The sequence below is a fragment of the Bos taurus genome, chromosome 8, assembly GCF_002263795.3.
Source record: "Bos taurus isolate L1 Dominette 01449 registration number 42190680 breed Hereford chromosome 8, ARS-UCD2.0, whole genome shotgun sequence".
NCBI lineage: Eukaryota > Metazoa > Chordata > Mammalia > Artiodactyla > Bovidae > Bos > Bos taurus.
Genome location: NC_037335.1, coordinates 87,636,854 through 87,657,472, shown reverse-complemented (window position 1 = coordinate 87,657,472; position 20,619 = coordinate 87,636,854). Strand labels below are relative to the sequence as shown.

The 20,619-nt window shown below is 38.1% G+C and overlaps 1 pseudogene; it reads left to right on the top strand.

The window, feature by feature from the left end:
* The window catches only part of LOC100336643 (casein kinase I-like), an 80,206-nt pseudogene extending 76,393 nt beyond the window's left edge, over positions 1-3,813 (top strand).
* Positions 3,814-20,619: the final 16,806 nt, after the last annotated feature.

Below are 20,619 nucleotides of genomic sequence, written 5' to 3'. Positions count from 1 at the left end.
AGCCACCATTTCTGTGCCATACAGAATGGTTTAACTACCCTATAAACGTCCCTTGTATTTCACCTATTCAATCCTCTCTCCCCTCTTATGAACGCATGGCAGCTAATGATTTTTCCCCTGTCTTTTTCAAAACATACATACTTGGAATCACATAGTATGTAGCCTTTTCACACTGGCTTCTTTCACTTGCTATTTTAACATTTTAAATGAAGTGATAACTGTAAAAATAAGAATAGAAAACCATATGTTTTACTGTAAGATAGGCCTTTCCTTGTATAAATAATAATTGTATTCCCAAATGCATTCGTAGTTCTGCTCTTTAAAATTGGGATTTGATTTCAGCTTCAGTTGTTGGATGCTGTACATAAGAAGCACCTATTAATTTAACAGACTAGGACATGCTTCAAATGCTAATATTTAAATGTAAATAGCCCTTAAAAGTTTATTGGGAATATTGGATTGTCTGTTCTTTTCTTCAACTCTCCTTCTTAGTAACCTCAGGATACTCAAACTAACATTCATGCGTCTTTGCCTTTTGGCCAATAATCTCAGTAAGTCAAAGGTAAAATTACTAAGAATATGCAAAGGTTTATCAGGGTACGGAGTTTAGGAAACATGGAACAGACAGGAGATTTGCCCTTGGTACTAGGGCAACATATTGGTAAAAGTTTCTGGGGAGCCCCTCACCACTCTGCTTTCTCAACAAACACAACCATCTGAACATTGGCATGGCCTTTGAAAGAAATCTTATACTAGTCTCACTGCTTCCACATTTCCTCATTTACAATCTCCTCTGAACATCACAGCCAGTATAATTCTATTAAAATGTAACTTGACTCCCCTTGCTCCAAGTCCTCTGATGGCCTCCTCAAGCTTCTCATCATTGCTGGCAAAGTTTCTCCTGGAATAGATACTGCTTGTTCAACTCAGTGTCCCAACACTAAGTCCCTCTTTTGCCACAATAGAGCAACCTTGATCTTGCTATTGGTGGTTCATGCCAAGCTCCTTTCTGACTCCAGGCAATTGCCAGTACTGCACCCTCTGTCGGAGAAGGCTATGACACCCCACTCCAGTACTCCTGCCTGGAAAATCCCATGGACAGAGGAGCCTGGTAGGCTGCAGTCCATGGGGTCTCGAAGAGTCGGACACGACTGAGCGACTTCACTTTCACTTTTCACTTTCATGCATTGGAGAAGGAAATGGCAACCCACTCCAGCGTTCTTGCCTGGAGAATCCCAGGGATGGGGGAGCCTGGTGGGCTGCCGTCTATGGGAGTCGGACACGACTGAAGTGACTTAGCAGCAGCAGCAGCACCCTCTGTGCCAAGGTTCTTCCTGAGATCTCCTTGACGTCTGTCCATGCTTTAGGGCTCAGTCAGATGTGATGCCTCAGAACAACTTTCCCAAATCTTCGAACACAGAGGTAATGGTTATTTTTTAATGTTTTCTCTTTATTGCATTATTTTTCCAAGTTGATACTATTACTCTCTTCCACATCAGAATGTATGCTCTATGAGGGAAATGAGCTTTTCTGTTTTGTTTAGGCTGTGTCCCAACATGTAGAAGATAATGTTTTCAACAGATATTTGTTGAATACATGAATAAGTGAATACCTAATGTCATACAGCTAATATTAGAATGGTTTCTTGGCAGCAGCCACTGCTTGTGCCCCCAACTGGGTATTTTCCCATGACGTCCAGGAAAGCAAAGTGCTTATTCCATATAATCCTCAAACCAATCATGTTTTTGGCCCTAAAATTAATCACTCTCCTGTAAAACTTCAGTGAGAATTCCCATTCTGTTTCCCAGGAGCCTAAACTTTCCATGATAAAACCTGTGTTTGCTATACAGATTCTGTTTTCACTGTGAATTTTAGGAAGCCAAGACATCTGTAGAGAGAAACTGGTCACTTAAAAGTTTACATTTTAGCATTTACTATAGACATCCAGGAAATACATAATGGCCATGTAGATGACGGTATCAACAAAAGAAAAACTCATAAACATTCAAAATGACTTTGTTTTTAGCATGTATCCAACATCCACAGTATCTGCTTTACATTAAGTCCAAAAATATTATCTAAAAATACATTTGAGTTAAGATTCTGGCTTTTTCAGGGAAAACATTGCCTTCAATTTTATCTTTTTGCAATGGGATGAGGGAAAGGAAACCTGTTTAAATTGCACAGACATACCATAGAAGCTATGAAGAAAATAAATGATAAAATACCAAAGGTATATAAGTTTATAAAACTTTTGTCCATAAACCATATACTAATAGAAGCCAGTTGGTATACTAATAGAGATAAGGAACACAAGTGCTCTGACAAGATAGGTATTTGCCCCCAAATGCTGCAAACAGTATTATCAAGGGATTTTCATAAAAAGAAGGAGAATTGCCTGGGCAATCAAAGACTCTGACTCATTTTATTAACAATACATCCATAAGAGTGAAACATCTCTGCAGCAAATGAAACCACAAATGTAATTTTTGAGGACTGGAAGTCCTGTGGGAAGAAGGCACTGTTGAGGATAAAATTTATGCCTGTCTCAAGCAATCACTATGCTTTCTGGTCATTCATAATTCAACTGGAAAACCATGGTAATGTTGGAAAGTCCACAGTTCTATTTTACTATGCAAGTGTAAACATAGGAAATATGTTTTTGCTTTTATTAACAAGTGTAAAATTTAAGTTCATCCAGTATAAATAACATGTCTTCCATTTGCTGAGCTTCTACCACAAGCATCTGGCAAGTGCTTCCATTTTTTTCTTTCATTCACTTAACCCTCACAGCCATGCCAAGATGTTTAGTTGCTGTGTCTGACTCTTTTGTGACCGCATGGATTGCAGCCTGCCCAGCTCCTCTGTTCATGGAATTTCCCAAGCAAGAGTACTGGAGTGGATTGTTAATTCCTTCTCCAGGGTAACTTCCTGACCCAGAGATCAAGCCAGTGTCTTCTGTCTTGGCAGGCAGATTCTTTACCACTGAGCCACCAGGGAAATCTTACCATGCCATGATACAGGTATTATTATATCCATTTTACCAAAGAGGCGTAAAGAAACAACCAAATAACAGTTCCCCCAGTCACATGGCTCAACCTTGCCTGATATCCCACAACTGATCAATACATAATATGGATTCAAATTTAGACCAGTTGGACTCCAATGAATTTGACCCAAACTCACTATAGCCAACACTTTGATTCTCCTTTATAGAGCTAAGGATACACTAAGATTGGATAAGGATTAGACTGCTTAAAAATTTAATGCATTTTACTATTATTTACTTTAAATTATTTGCTCTATTTAAACTCATGCACACACACATGCATGTATGATTGGCATTACATATTCTACAGGCTGGGAAGTTCAGACTAGTCCATCATTAATTTGTTATATATTGATGGTGAAATACCGTGTTTTGCATTAAGGATAAAAGACAAAAACAAAACACAGTTAATCAAAGTGTAAGTAGAGTCTGGGTGAACTCTGGGAGTTGGTGATGGACAGGGAGGCCTGGCGTGCTGCGATTCATAGGGTCGCAAAGAGTTGGACACGACTAAGCGACTGAACTGAATCATAATGAAAATAATTATTTTTCTATATTCTTTCTTAAAGAAATCTTCATACAAATTACAAGAGCAGGATTTCCCTTGTGGTCGAGTGGTTGATAATACATCTGCTAGTGAGGGGGACATGGATTTGATATTTGGTCTGGGAGGATTCTACATGCTGAGGGCAACTGAGCCAGCCTATGCAGTGACAACTATTGAAGTTTGCATGCTCTTAGAGCTCACGATCCACAACTACTGAGCCTACATGCTCTAGAGCCAGTACTCCGAAATAAGAGAAGTTTGTAAACCACAACTAGAAAAAGCCTCCAAGCAGCAAGGAAGACCCAGTACAGCTATAAATAATAAGAGCAGAAAAAATATTGATAGAAAAAAATATATATGTAGATTTCTTTTAATTTACATCTATTAATCAATTGACCATAATTTTACCCCTAAAATATGATAATGGGTGTTAAATTTTAATGGCATTTTTCTCTTATTAACTATTGTATTAGAAACTGATCACTCTGTATTATGAAGGAGTCAGAAACTTCATTAAGTATTAAAATTTCACTCCTTCCCTCCTCTTATCCTGAGAATTTCAGTGACCCATGAGAACATCAAGTAATCTTTTCCAGAAAGGTATGGATAAGGTTAGGGTGAAAGTGAGGGGCATGTGTGCTGCCCCCCATCTGTCAGTTCTCCAGGACCATGTGTTCAGGTTCCTGAGATAGTTACAATAGACTCAACATCAATGAACACAGTCTGGTTCATTGGGAAAGGCCACTAGTCCATTCTCTGGCCTTTGGGCAAAATAGGGGTTTGGGAAGGTTGGTGAAAAGCATTTACCTTAGGCCTTGGAATCAGGCAATCTGGGCAAAATTCCTGGTCCAGTTATGGAGTACCTGTGTGATCTTAGAAAGTTCTTCCTCTTCTGGACTTAATGTGATAAAAAACACTCACTTTACAGAGTTCTCACAAAGAGGAATAACAATAAATTCAAGTAATTTCATGACTAGTGCATTCATTTTTATAATCCAGTAAGAACCCCAAGTATATGATTTCTAAATCTAACTTAAAATTCCTAATCCTATGACCAAAGTTCATTTCTTCTCCTCAGAGGCTCTGTAATATTTCTCATCATCACCTTCTGTTTGCATACCAACTGGAGACTTCTGTTTTCTTATCTAATCCCAGTTGCTTGAGCCTTTTCTCTAGGGCTTTATTTTGATTAACTGCTCATAATTAAAAAGTAAATTTGATGAACTGGAACCAAAGTATTTAGTTGGCTTCTTTTTAGCACTTTACTTAATTTAGTAAAATTCAAAAAGTAAAATGTATAATTTCCTATAAGTAAAGGGAAGCTGAAAAATAGTAATTTTCTGGAAAAAGAGATATGTTCTTAATTCTTAAATTTCTTTGTGTGGAATATCTGAACTTACAGAAAAAGGAAAATCTTTTTGATGTGTAAATTACCTCAGGTTGTCAGGAGATTTACTGAGACTGTTGCAAAAAAGATATTTTAGAATATATTTATAGTATAAAATTTCATATTTGTTTTTACCAGTGGAGGGATTAGTATTTATTTAAAAAGTATGCATTTAATTCTTAAACCTACATTTTAATGGAAACAAATATGTGTGTCTCCCCTTCCCTCCTCCAATCAATCTCTTACAACCAATATTCTACTTTTTGTCTATAAGAATTTGAATGCTTTAGATATTTCATATAAGTAGAATCATACTGTCTTTATCATTTTGTGATTTACTTATTTCATTTAGTATAATGTCCTTCCAGACTCACCCATTTTGTAGCATTGACAAATTTCACCTATTTTCATGACTGAATGATATTCTTTTGTATGTATATATGATATTTGTTTATTCATCTGTTTAAAATCATGGCATCTGGTCCCATCACTTCATGGGAAATAGATGGGGAAACAGTGTCAGGCTTTATTTTTCTGGGCTCCAAAATCACTGCAGATGGTGACTGTAGCCATGAAATTAAAAGATGCTTGCTCCTTGGAAGGAAAGTTATGACTAACCTAGATAGCATATTGAAAAGCAGAGACATTACTTTGCCAACAAAGGTTCGTCTAGTCAGGGCTTTGGTTTTTCCATGGTCATGTATGGATGTGAGAGTTGGACTGTGAAGAAGGCTGAGTGCCAAAGAATTGATGTTTTTGAACTGTGGTGTTGGAGAAGACTCTTGAGAGTCCCTTGGACTGCAAGGAGATCCAACCAGTCCATTCTGAAGGAGATCAGCCCTGGGATTTCTTTGGAAGGAATGATGCTAAAGCTGAAACTCCAGTACTTTGGCCACCTCATGCGAAGAGCTGACTCATTGGAAAAGACTCTGATGCTGGGAGGGACTGGGAGCCAGAGGAGAATGGGACAACAGAGGATGAGATGGCTGGATGGCATCACTGACTCAATGGATGTGAGTCTGAGTGAACTCCAGGAGTTGGTGATGGACAGGGAGGCCCAGCGTGGTGTGATTCATGGGGTCGCAAACAGTCAGACACGACTGAGTGACTGATCTGACCTGATCTGAAGGACATTTGGTTGTTTCTACCTCTTGGTTATTGTGAATAATGCTACTATGAATATGTATATGAAAATATCTCTTTGAGCTGCTTCTTTAAAATTTGTTGGGATTGCTGGATCATATGTAATTTTGTTTACAATCTTTCTGAGAAAACTCCATACTGTTTATCATATTGGCTGCACCATTATACAATATTACCAACAGTGTACCAGGGTTCCAGTTTCTCAACATTCTAATCAACAGTTGTTATGGTCTGTTATCTATATAGTGGTCATTTTAACAGATATGCAATGATATTCCATTGTGGTTTTGATCTACATTTCCCTGATGAATAGTGATGTTGACCATTTTTTCATATGCTTGCTGGCCATTTGTGTATCTTTGAAGAAATGTGTATTCATGTCCTTTGCCCATTTTATTTTTTTAATTTTTTTAAAATTAATGTATTTTTTATTGAAGGATAAATCAGTGGTCTTGAAGATAGCTCAATAGGGAATCCCCAAACTGAAATGAAGAAGGGGGGGGGGAAGCATTTTTAAAAAAGAAAGTTTCAAAGTTCCAAAAATTGTTGGACAATTTAAAAAGGCATAAAATATACATAAATTCAATGCCAGAATGAGAAGAAAAGGATAACAGAGCAGGATAAACATTTGAAATAATAACTGCAGTGAATTTTTTAAAAAGTAATGACAAACCTCAAAATATTGCTCAAGAAAAAAAACTCAAAAATGTAGCTCAAGATAAAAACACACTCAGAAAAAAATCAGAATAAATATATTAAAAAAAATACACCTGCACATGTCATACTTAATCTCCAGAAAGCAAAAGACAAAGGGAATCTTGAAAGAAACCTAGCATATAACCAAGAGACGGACATGACATATGTTTCAGCAGACTTCCCATCAGAAGCCACACAAGCAAGAAGAAAATGAGTGTTGGGGAAAAAAAATAAACAATTTAGGCTTCTGTATCCGGAGAAATGAAGGAAAATGAAGGAAATTTTAAAAATGAAGGAAAAATAAATACTTTTTCAGATAAAAAAGAGCTCAGGGAATTCATTGCCAATAGACAACAGAGAAGGCAATGGCAACCCACTCCAGTACTCTTGCCTGGAAAATCCCATGGATGGAGGAGCCTGGTAGGCTGCAGTCCATGGGGTCGCTAAGAGTCAGACACAATTGAATGACTTCACTTTCACTTTTCATTTTCACGCATTGGAGAAGGAAATGGTGACCCACTCCAGCGTTCTTGCCTGGAGAATCCCAGGGATGGGGGAATCTGGTGGGCTGCCGTCTATGGGGTCGCACAGAGTCGGACACGACTGAAGTGACTTAGCAGCAGCAGCATCAGACAACAGATGCAAGATGTCTTAATAGAAGTTCTTCAGAAAAAAGAAAAATTATTATTATTTTTTTTTTTAACTTTTGGCCATGGTGGGATCTTGGTTCCCTGACCAGGGATTAAGTCTGCACCCCCTGCAGTGGAAGTGCAGTGCTAACTACTGGACCATCAGGGGAGTCCTGAAAAGTTATATTATTTAGTAATTCTGATATATGTATATATACAAAGAAAGCATATATATATATACAAAGAAAGGAAAATCAGCAGAAAAATAATGAGACAAAATAAACATTAAAAATGTTTTACTTATATAGACCTAGTAGAAAATTGCTTGTTTAAAGTAATAATAGTATCAGTGTACAGGCATATCTCAGAAACATTGTAGGTTTGGCTCCGGACCACTCTAATAAAGCAAATATTGCAATAAAATGAGTCATACACTTTTTTTTGGTTTCTCAGTGCATATAAAAGTTATGGTTACATTATACAGTGCTATAGTCTATTAATGTGCAATAGCATCATGTCTAAAAAACAATGAATATACTTTAATTAAAAATACCTTATTGCTAAAAATTGCTAGCCATCGCCTGAACCTTCAGCAAAGTATAACATTTTTGCAATAGGAACATCAATGATCACTGATCATAGCTCACCATAACAAATATAATAATAATAAATTAGTTTGAATTATTTTGAGAATTCCCCAAACATGATTCAGAAACATGAAATGAGAAAATGCTGTTGGAAAAATGACATTGATAGACTTGCTTGACAGAGTCATCACAAACCTTTGCTTTGTTTAAAAAAAAATGCGTTATCTATGAAGCACAAGAAAGCAAAGCACAATAAAACAAGGTATGCTTGTATTGTTACAAGGTACCTGGACTGTATTGTTAATTTAAGGTGAACTTATATTAGTTAAGCATGTACATTACAACTCTAGGGAAACCATTAACATTTTTAAAGAAATACAATTGATATAAGAGAAAATAAAATGGAATAATGTAAAATGCTTAATTAAAACCAGGGAAGGCAGAAAAAGAGAAGAAAATAAAGAACAAGCACAATGCATAGAAAACAGTGACAAAAATTATAGAAACTAATCCAATGATATTAATAATATACCAATAAAAATAAATTGTACGGTGTGTGTAAAAAAACAAAGCTGCTGTCTATAAGCGGAGAAGGCAATAGCACCCCACTCCAGTACTCTTGCCTGGAGAATCCCATGGATGGAGGAGCCTGGTGGGCTGCAGTCCATGGGGTCACTAAGAGTCAGACATGACTGATCGACTTCACTTTCACTTTTCACTTTCATATATTGGATAAGGAAATGGCAACCCACTTCAGTATTCTTGCCTGGAGAATCCCAGGGACAGAGGAGCCTGTTGGGCTGCCGTCTATGGGGTTGCACAGAGTCGGATACGATTGATGCGACTTAGCAGCAGCAACAGCAGCTGTCTATAAGAAGCTTGTTTTATACATAATAACTCAAATAGGTTAAAAATGAACTAGCTGTATATTGTTGTTGTTCAGTTACCAAGTCATGTCCAGCTCTTTGCAACCCCATGGACTATAGCACACTAAATAATACCAGATAAAGAAGACTTTGGGACAAGAAACGTTATCAGAGAGAGATAAGTATTACACAAGGATTGATTTTCCAAAGACAGATATCGAATCTAAGCATGTATGATATAACAGCAGAGCATCAAAATACATAAGGCAAAAACTTTACAGGCATCATTTCATTTAATTTTTACAACTTCGAAAGTTAAATACTATCATCTTAGACTGAATTCCCCTCAGAGAAGAGCTTTGGGTGTGAATAGTGAATAGTTTGTTTGAAAGGTGATCAGGAAAAGAATTGTGAGTGAGACAGGAAAAAGAGCAGAAGGGTGCAATAATGAGATTATTATTGTTATGGACAATAAAGATTCAAATCCTCAAGGACCCTCTGAAAGACTGTTTGAAGCACATCTCAGAATTGCACCACAGGATCAGGGGATGGCCAGACATCTACCTGCTCACATCCACCACGATTGTCTGAAGGTGTTCCCTGCATTTCCAGTCTTCCTAGAGAGAAGGAAAGACCAAAAAATTCCTTGAGCAATGCAGAAAGGTGGGTATGTGAAATGTGAATAGGAAACATTTGGGGGAGGCCAAAGAATTACAAGGAAGTCTGAGGGAATCGGGCTTCCCTCGTAGCTCAGTCGGTAAAGAATCTGACTGCAATGCAGGAGAACGGGGTTCGATTCCTGGGTTGGGAAGATCCCCTGGAGAAGGAGATGGCAGTCCACTCCAATATTCTTGCAACTAAACCACCACCACCACCAAGGAATTATAGGCATGGACCCAGAGAATCTCATGCAATCATTACTATTGCTTTTTTATAAATTAATAAAATCCACAAACAAAGTTAGTAAGTGGAGGAACCAATACTTGAAGCCAGGCAGTCTGGCTCCAGAGTTCTATTTTGAAATAAGGATGTAGTCAAAACTTCATCAGGGCCTCTAACACAATTGACATACCTCGTTTTGAAATAGTTATCAGAAATTAAGAACATACTAATGACATCATTTTGAAACATTAGATATCATTCTAAAATGATGAATTTTAATCTTTAAAGTTTAATTCACTCTTAAATATTGTCTGCAGAATTTTGATAGGTAAAAGCTTATTTATTACTCTTTTTTCAACTCAAATATATCCTTTTTGCCCAAGGAGGCAATCCAGATCTTTACTCAAGTTTCATTCACTCCTCTACATTATTTATTTATTTTTTAATGTTCAGAAACTTCCTCTGTTCACTTAGCCTCATGTGATCATCTTTCTACTCCAGTAAATACACAGCCATAGTGTTTCTAATGGCTATACTTCCTATGTGGCCCTAGTGGTAAAGAACCCACCTGCCTAAAGGAGATGTAAGAGACTCAGGTTTGATCTCTGGTTCGGGAAGATCCCCTGGAGGAGGGCATGGCCACCTGCTCCAGTATTCTTGCTTGGGGAATCCCATGGACAGGGGAGCCTGGCGGGTTACAATCCATAGGGTCGCTAAGAGTCAGACATGTCTTAAGCGTGTTAGCACACGCAGGCACAGAACCACTTAGATAGCTTTCAAGTTTCTAGTTGCATAATTCCAATACGTGTTTGAAACAAACATTACAGGAAAGAATTTCTATAAAGACAAAAGTCATAAAAATGGATGTGACATTTACTTCACTTCTTATTATGCTCTTCTGCATTCTAACAAGTTGTTTCTGCAGCTTGAATGAGAGGTTCACAAAATGTTGATCCACAATCTCAAGTGTCTGGAGGCTCTGTCATCTGTTCTTCCCCCTGTATACCCTACAAGAAACTTGCATAAATGAAAAAGTGTCAGTGTACTGAAGAGTTAGGAAATCCAACTTTATTATACGGTAGAGATGGCAACCCACTCCAGTGTTCTTGCCTGGAGAATCCCAGGGATGGGGGAACCTGGTGGGCTGCCGTCTATGGGGTCACACAGAGTTGGACATGACTTAAGCGACTTAGCAGCAGAGATAACTTGAAACTCCAGATTTAAAGGCAACTTTTTAAAACTTAAATTAATAAAAACAATCCCCTTAGTGGGGTTCCCTTTCCAAGCATAGAAAAATGAGTCCTTTTTTCTAAAGTGTATCATGGTCTGATTCATTATTTTTTGGATGGGATGAAAAAAGGGAAAAGTAAAGGGAATATATAACTTCAGTGCAAGAAGAATTATCTCATACTGACTGAGGGGCTGGTATTGCACTCAGAAAGAACTGAAAGGTTCAGCATTGTTTAGGAGATAATATCCTTAGGAATCCCTTACGATTTCCATTGAAATTGTGGTACAGCACAAGACATATATATTTTGAGGGAATGCATCAAAATAATGTGGAGAGTAAAATATGATGAGATATCCTCTCACTGGGGACCCTGGAATGTCCTGAGTCCTACTCCCAATCAAGCACACTACTAGACCCTATCCTTTTCCCACCCCATTTCCCATACTAAAGGACACTGTACAAAGGGCAGTAATGGTAAAGGGAAGTCGAATTAGGATCCACTAACTAGAATGTGAGCCCAGCTCTAGTTTGGAGCTCTACTAACCTGGTCTGAGAAGCAGACATTTTCTCTAAGTCTGTGCAGTATAATTAGCTTCCTCAACCATGAGTCTCAGACCTCTCAATCATTAAAGAAGAAATGGCTGACTTCAATGCCCTTCTGTCATCAACATGGACATTTAACTTAGAGAAAAAGAGAACTTCTTGGCCCTCCAGCCTTGGCCTTGGTTGACAAGCCACTGCAAGGGAATCAGGCCCTGTCTAGTCTCTTGAGAGTCATGCTCCAAGGATGTTGACCCATGTCAGTGTTCCACTTGAGGTGAGTAGAAGAGGAAGAGAGCAACAATGACTGACGTGCTCAATTATTTTTAATCCCTTGGCAGAAGTGAGGAAGAGATTAGGGAAAAGGTGGAGAGAATTCAACTGTCCCTGAGGCAATGCCTGGAAAAGCATGCATTGCATTTTACAGTATGGTTTTTCTTTTTCTTTGTTTCACTAATTTGCTTTCCTGAATTCAGATTGGCATTGTGAGAGAGGAATATTTCTATAACTATATAAAGAAAATGACTGGCACTCTTGAGGCTTAACAATCACATTTAAAGATGACAACATAAGAATTCAAAGGACATTCTATACCCAACAGACTCAACAGACATACACAAAACATTCCATACAATAGCAGAATACAAATTCTTCTCAAGGGCACATAGAATATTTTCTAGGATAGATGGTTCATTAGGCCACAAAAAAAGTCTTAGCAAATTTAAGGTGATTGAATTCATACCAAGTATTTTTTTCTGATCAAATGGTGTAAACTAGAAATGAATAGTAAAAGGAAAACTGAAAAATTCATAAATACTTGGATATTAAACAACATTCTCTTGAATAATCACTGAATCAAAAAGGAAATTAAAGGAAAAAATTTAAAAGTATCTTAAGACAAAAAATGAAACATTTTCACAGCAAAGGAAACAATCAACAAAACAAAAAGACAGCTTACTGAATGGAAGAAACTATTTCCAAATTATATATGCAGTATAAGAGATCAATATCCAACATATATTAACAGTTCATACAACTCAGCATAAAAAAATGAGTAAAAAATGAGCAGAAGAACTTTAATAGACCTTTTTCTAAAGGGAAAAGGCAGTTGGACAACAGGCAGAGGAAAAGATGTTCAACATCACTAGTCATCAAAGAAAGACAAATAAAAATCACAATGACATCTCACACCTGTCAGAATGGCTAAAATCAAAAAGAGCACAAATAACAAATGATGGTCAGGATGTAGAAAAAATGGAAGCCTTGGACACTGTGGGTGGGAATGTAAATTGGTGCAGCCACTGAGGAAAACAGTGGAGTTTCCACAAAAAAACTAAAAATAGAACTACCACATGACCCAGAAATTCTACTCCTGGATATATATTCAATAAAAAGAAAACACTAATTTGAAAATATACATGCACCCCAATGTTCATAGCAGCATTATTTACAATTACCAAGATATGAAAACCACCTGAGTGTCCATCAACCAAAAAATGGATAAAAATGATGTGATAAATATATATATGTATACACACACACATACACAGTGGAATACTGCTCAGCCATAAAAAATAAAATCAGCAGATGGTATTATGCTAAGTGAAATAAGTCAGAGAGAAAAATGCTATATAATATCACTTAATACAGAATCTTTAAAAAAAAAAAAACTAGCAAAATATAACAAAAAGGGAGCAAAATCACATATATAGAAACAAACTAGTGGCTGCCAGTGAGGAGAGGAAAAGGAGGAGTAAAGTAAAAAGTCATTATGGGATTATATGAAATCATGTATGTGAAACTTTTGAAAAATATAAAGCCCTGTAAAACTTAAAGAACCTTTAATTCAAAACACAAACTCGAAAAACAAATCACACAAAAAAGGAAACAAAACATGCCAGAGCTTATGGAATACAGCAAAATCAGTTCTAAGGTAAAGTTGATTGCTAAAAACACATATATCAAGCGATTTCCCTTGTTGTCCAGTGGTTAGGAATCTGCCTTCCAATGCAGGAGATGCAGATTCGATCCCTAAGATTTCATATGCCTCAGAGCAACTAAGCCAGTAAGAGGCAACTAATGAATGTGTGCACTATGACTAGGGAGCCCGTGCAATACAATGAAAGATCCTGCACGCTGCACGTAAAGACCCAATCAGTTCAGGTCAGTGGCTCCATTGTGTCTGACACTTTGTGACCCCATGGACTGCAGCACGCCAGGCTTCCCTGTCCATCACCAACTCCCAGAGCTTGCTCAAACTCATGTCCATCGAGTCAGTGATCTCATCCTCCGTCGTCCCCTATCCTCCCACCTTCAATCTTTCCCAGCATCAGGGTCTTTTCAGATGAATTCTTTCTTCACATCAGGTGGCCAAAATATTGGAGTTTCAGCTTCAGCATCAGTCCTTCCAATGAATATTCAGGACTGATCTCCTTTAGGATGGACTGGTTGGATCTCCTTGCAGTCCAAGGGACTCTCAAGAGTCTTCTCCAACACCACAGTTCAAAAGCATCAATTCTTCAGTGCTCAGCTTTCTTTATAGTCCACCTCTCAAATTCATACATGACTACTGGAAAAACCATAGCTTTGACTAGTCAGACATTTGTTGGCAAAGTAATGTCTCTGCTTTTTAATATGCTGTCTCGGTTGGTCATAGCTTTTCTTCCAAGGAGCAAGCATCTTTTATTTTCATGGCTGCAGTCAACATCTGCAGTCTTCTGGAGCCCCCCAAAATAAACTCTCAGTGCTTCCATTGTTTCCCCATCTATTTACCATGAAGTGATGGGACCAGATACCATGATCTTCATTTTCTGAATGTTGAGTTTTAAGCCATCTTTTTTAACTCTCCTCTTTCACTTTCATCTAGAGGCTCTTTAGTTCTTCTTCACTTTCTGCCATAAGGGTGGTGTCATCTGAATATCTGAGGTTATTGACAATTCTCCAGGCAATCTTGATTCCAGCTTGTGCTTCATCCAGCCTGGCATTTCACATGATGTACTCTGTATATAAGTTAAATAAACAGGATGACAGTATACAGCCTTGATGTACTCCTTTCCCGATTTGGAACCAGTCTGTTGTTCCATGTCCGGTTCTAACTGTTGCTTCTTGAGCTGCATACAGATTTCTCAGGAGGTAAGTCAGCTGGTCTGATATTCCCATCTTTTTAAGAATTTTCTACAGTTTTTTGTGATCCACACAGTCAAAGGCTTTGGCATAGTCAATAGTGCAAAATTAGATGTTTTTCTGGAACTCTCTTGTTTTTTCAATGACCAATGGATGTTGGGAATTTGATTTCTGGTTCCTCTGCCTTTTCTGAGAAATAAGTCCCAAAAGAAATAAGGGATGCAGTTAAAGCAAAAACAACACCCAGTTGTGGATGGGGCTGGTGATAGAAGCATGGTCTGATGCTGTAAAGACAAATATTGCACAGGAACCCGGAATGTTAGATCCATGAATCAAGGCAAATTGGAAGCTGTGAAACAGGAGATGGCAAGAGTGAGCATTGACATTCTAGGAATCAGCAAACTAAGATGGACTGAAATGGGTGAATTTAACTCAGATGACCATTATATCTACTACTGTGGGCAGAAATCCCTTAGAAGAAATGAAGTAGCCATCATAGTCAACATAAGAATCTGAAATGTGGTACTTGAATGCAATCTCAAAAACGACAGAATAATCTCTGTTCGTTTCCAAGGCAAACCATTCAATATCACAGTAATCCAAGTCTATGCCCTGACCAGTAATGTTGAAGAAGCTGAAGTTGAACGGTTTTATGAAGACCTACTAGACCTTTTAGAACTAACATCCAAAAAAGATGTCCTTTTCATTATAGGGGACTGGAATGCAAAAGTAGGAAGTCAAGAAACACCTGGAGTAACAGGCAAATTTGGCCTTGCAGTACAGAATGAAGCACGGTGAAGGCTAATATAGTTTTGCCAAGAGAATGCACTGGTCATAGCAAACACCCTCTTCCAACAACACAAGAGAAGACTCTACACATGGACATCACCAGATGGTAAACACTGAAATCAGATTGATTATATTATTTGCAGCCAAAGATGGAGAAGCTCTATACAGTCAGCAAAAACAAGACCAGGACCTGACTGTGGCTCAGATCATGAACTCCTTATTGCCAAATTCAGACTTAAATTGAAGAAGTGAGGAAAACCACTAGACCATGTAGGTATGACCTAAATCAAATCCCTTATGATTATACAGTGGAAGTGAGAAATAGATTTAAGGGACTAGATCTGATAGACTGCCTGATAAACTATGGACCGAGGTTTGTGACATTGTGCAGGAGACAAGAATCAAAACTATCCCCAAGAAAAAGAAATGCAAAAAAGTAAAATGACTGTCTGAGGAGGCCTTACAAATAGCTGTGAAAACAAAAGAAACAAAAAGCCAAGGAGAATAGGAAAGATATATCCATTTGAATGCAGAGTTGCAAAGAATAGCAAGGAGAGAAGAAAGCCTTCCTCAGTGATCAAAGCAAAGAAATAAAGGAGAACAATAGAATGGGAAAGACTAGAGATCTCTTCAAGAAAATTAGAAATACCAAGGGAACATTTCATGAAAAGATGGGCTCGATAAAGGACAGAAATAGTATGGACCTAACAGAAGCAGAAGATATTAAGAAGAGGTGGCAAGAATACACAGAAGAAGTGTATAAAAAAGATCTTCACAATCCAGATAATCATGAAGGTGTAATCACTCACACTTACCTAGAGCCAGACATCCAGGAATGTGAAGTCAAGTGGGCCTTAGGAAGCATCACCATGAACAAAGCTAGTGGAGGTGATGGAATTACAGTTGAGCTATTTCAAATCCTGAAAGATGATGCTGTGAAAGTGCTGCACCCAATATGTCAGCAAATTTGGAAAACTAAGCAGTAGCCACAGGACTGGAAAAGGTCAGTTTTCAGTCTAATCGCAAAGAAAGGCAATGCCAAAGAATCTTCAAACTAACACAAAGTTGTACTCATCACACACTAGTAAAGTAATGCTCAACATTCTCCAAGCCAGGCTTCAGCAATACGTGAACCGTGAACTTCCTGATGTTCAAGCTGGTTTTAGAAAAGGCAGGGGAACCAGAGATCAAATTGCCAACATCCGCTGGATCATGGAAAAAGCAAGAGAGTTCCAGAAAAACATCTATTTCTGCTTTATTGACTATGCCAAAGCCTTTGACTGTGTGGATCACAATAAACTGAAAATTCTGAAAGAGATGGGGACACCAGACCACCTGACCTGCCTCTTTAGAAACCTATATGCAGGTCAGGAAGCAACATGACTGTCCAGGAACATGACTGTCCAAGCAACAACATGTCCAGGAAGAACTGGACATGGAACAACAGACTGATTCTAAATAGGAAAAGGAGTACGTCAAGGCTGTATATTGTCACTCTGCTTATTTAACTTACATGCAGAGTATACCATGCGAAATGCTGGGCTGGAAGAAGCACAAGCTGGAATCAAGATTGCCAGGAGAATTATCAATCACCTCAGATATGCAGATGACACCACCCTTATGGCAAAAAGTGAAGAAGAACTAAAGAGCCTCTTGATGAAAGTGAAAGAGGAGAGTGAAAAAGTTGGCTTAAAGTACAACATTCAGAAAACTAAGATCATGGCATCTGGTCCCATCACTTCATGGGAAATAGATGGGGAGACAGTGGAAACAGTAGTTCACTAAATTTTGGGGGGCTCAAAAATCACTGCAGATGGTGATTGCAGCCATGAAATTAAAACACGCTTACTCCTTGGAAGGAAAGTTTTGACCAACCTAGACAGCATATTAAAAAACAAAAACTTTACTTTGTTAACAAAGGTCTCTCTAGTCAAGGCTATAGTTTTTCCAGTGGTCATGTATGGATGTGAGATTTGGACGGTGAAGAAAGCTGCTGCTGCTGCTAAGTTGCTTCAGTCGTGTCCGACTCTGTGCGACCCCATAGACAGCAGACCACGAGGCTCTGGCGTCCATGGAATTTTCCAGGCAAGAGTACTGGAGTGGGGTGCCATTGCCTTCTCTGGAAGAAAGCTAAGCGCCGAACAATTGATGCTTTTGAACTATGGTGTTGGAGAAGACTCTTGAGAGTTCCTTGGACTGCAAGGAGATCCAAACAGTCCTTCCTAAAGGAGATCAGTCCTGGGTGTTCATTTAAAGGACTTATATTGAAGCTGAAACTCCAATACTTTGGCCACCTGATGCGAAGAGCTGACTCATTTGAAAAGACCCTGATGCTGTGAAAGATTGAGGGTGGGAGGAAAAGTGGACAACAGGATGAGATGGTTGTATGGCATCACCAACTCAATGGACATGGGTTTGGGTAGACTCTGGGGGTTGGTGATGGACAGGGAGGCCTGGCGTGCTGTGGTTCATGGGTCACAAAGAGTCACACACGACTGAGCGACTGAAGTGAACTGAACTGCCTTTTCTAAATCCATGTTGAACATCTGGAAGTTCATGATTCATGTACTGTTGAAGCCTGGCCTGGAGAATTTTGACCATTACTTTACTAGCGTGTAAGATGAGTTCAGTTGTGCAGTAGTTTGAACATTCTTTGGCCTTGCCTTTCTTTGGGATTGGAATGAAAACTGACCTCTTCCAGTCCCGTGGCCACTAATAAATTTTCCAGATTTGCTGGCATATTGAGTGCAGTACTTTCACAGCAGAATCTTTAGAATTTGAAATAGCAACTAATTGACTAAATAAATAAATATTTAAATTTAGATAAATAAGTAAATAAGAGGAAAATTTTAAGAATGTATATTGATAAAATAGAAAGATTTCTAATATACAACTAACTTTACACCTAAAAGAACTAGAAGGAAAAAAACTAAGCCCAATTTTAGCAGAAATAAGAAAATGATAATGATTAGACCAGAAATACATAAAATAGAAAATGAAATATAGAAAAATGGAAAGTAGGTCATTCCATACTACCATAACAAGAAAATCCTGGTTGTTAACAATGACAAAATTACCACTTATATTGTTCTCTCCTCCAAAACAAGCTGCTGTTCAATAGGTGGGGAAACTAGTTACTATCAAGGCTTAGCAGAAGATTTATTGCAAATTGAGGGAGAAAATAATAAACTTCTGCTCCTGGGAGAGAGGTATAAAACCATCCTAGGCCCTCAGCCATTTGATTACCGTTTACCCACAAAAGAATAGGATTACTGACAAAGTTCACCACCTTTATCCCCCAAACATGGAGAACCAGCTGAATGCATTCCAAACCAGGGTTATGGCAGTTCACCACAGGTGCTGTTGTGGAGAGAGATTCTCTCTCAGGATCAGGTACATAGGGAAGTCCTAGGCTAAAACTGGCAAACTTGCCCCACCCCAATTCGAAGTTAACACTAGGTGATTAGGTATCTTAGCAACAACATACCTAACTTAGTTTAAGTTGTGACCAAACTGATTCAATCTCTCCTCCCTCCAACATTGTAGAACAATTAAATATAAAAGAAATAACTATTTAGTCTCATTTTAATGACTTTTGATATCTTCTTTCTTTGTATTAAAACAAATATCATTTTCCACCATTCCCTTTAGGTTCCATTTGGATAATTTCTAGACATCTTGGGGACCTGCATCCCAGGCAGGTCCTTCACTGGCCCCCTGGCCTGGGAAATACTGTTCTCAACATAAAATGCACCTGGCACTGTTGTATACATCTTCATTATTAATACATGTGTTTTTTAACATTCTTTACATACATCATAGACTGGCTATCAAATTCATTCCCTTAAATAATAAGAAAAATTAAGGGGGCTTAGCTAAAATTTAAATCTTTTTTCATTGAAAGACATTGCTGAGTATAAAACAAGTCATGGACTGAACTAAAGTATTTCCAAAACAGATGTCTAATAAAGGATTTATATCCAGAATGCATAAATAATTAATTCAAATTTAATAATATGAAAACAAACAATCCAACTATGAATGGTACAAAAGATCTGAATACATACTTCATAAAAAAAGAGATATGGATGTCAAAAAAATAACAAGATAGATACTAAAATTAAAAAAAATAAGATAAAATACTTTTGAGAATGACAACAATCATGACTACCAAGTTCTGCACATTGACAGAGTAGGCAGAGCAACTGGAACCCTCATTTATTGCCAGTGTGAATGCAAAATGATACCACCACTTTGGAAAACAGTTTGCCAATTTCTTACAAGCATATACCATATGACCTAAGTTTTTAAAATACTTTTCTAAGTATTTTCCCAAGAGAGATGAAATCTGAGTTTACTTAAAATCTATACGCAAATGTTTATAGTGGCTGTCTTTATCTTGCCAAAAGCTGGATGTATTGGAAATGTCTTTTAACTGAAGAATAAACTGCTGTAAATTCATTCTAAGTAATGCTGTGCTGTGTCACGCTCTGCTTAATCACTCAGTCATGTCCCCGGGGACTGTAGCCCATCAGGGTCCTGTGTCCATGGGGATTCACCAGCAAAGAATACTGGAATGGGTTATCATGCCTTCCTCCAGGGGATTTTCCCAACCCGGGGATTGAACCCAGGCCTCCCACATTGCAGGCAGATTCTTTACATCTGAGCCACCAGGGAAGCCAAAGAATACTGGAGTGGGCAGCCTATCCTTCTCCAGGGGAACCTTCTGATCCAAGAATTGAACCAGGGTATCCTGCATTGCAGGCAGATACTTTATCAGCTGAGCTACTGGGGAAGCCCTCCAAGTAATGCTACCCAGAACTAAAAAGAACACACTACTGACACACACATCATAGATGAACCTCAAATTAATTATACCAAGGCTACATCCTATAGGATTTCATTTATATAGCATTCGAAAAAGGCAAAACTGTAGAATAGAATTCAGAGCAGTTGTTGGCAGGGAATGGACGCAGGAGAAGGGGTTGATTAAATAAACAGAAGAAAAGTTTGCCTATTTGAATTCACCTGTCTATAACATCTTTGCTTTCAACAAAATAAGATTCATTGTATTAAGCAACCACATAGAGCTACATTTCCCTGGCTCATGAAAGTAAGAACAAATTTCAATTTGAATACATCCACACCTT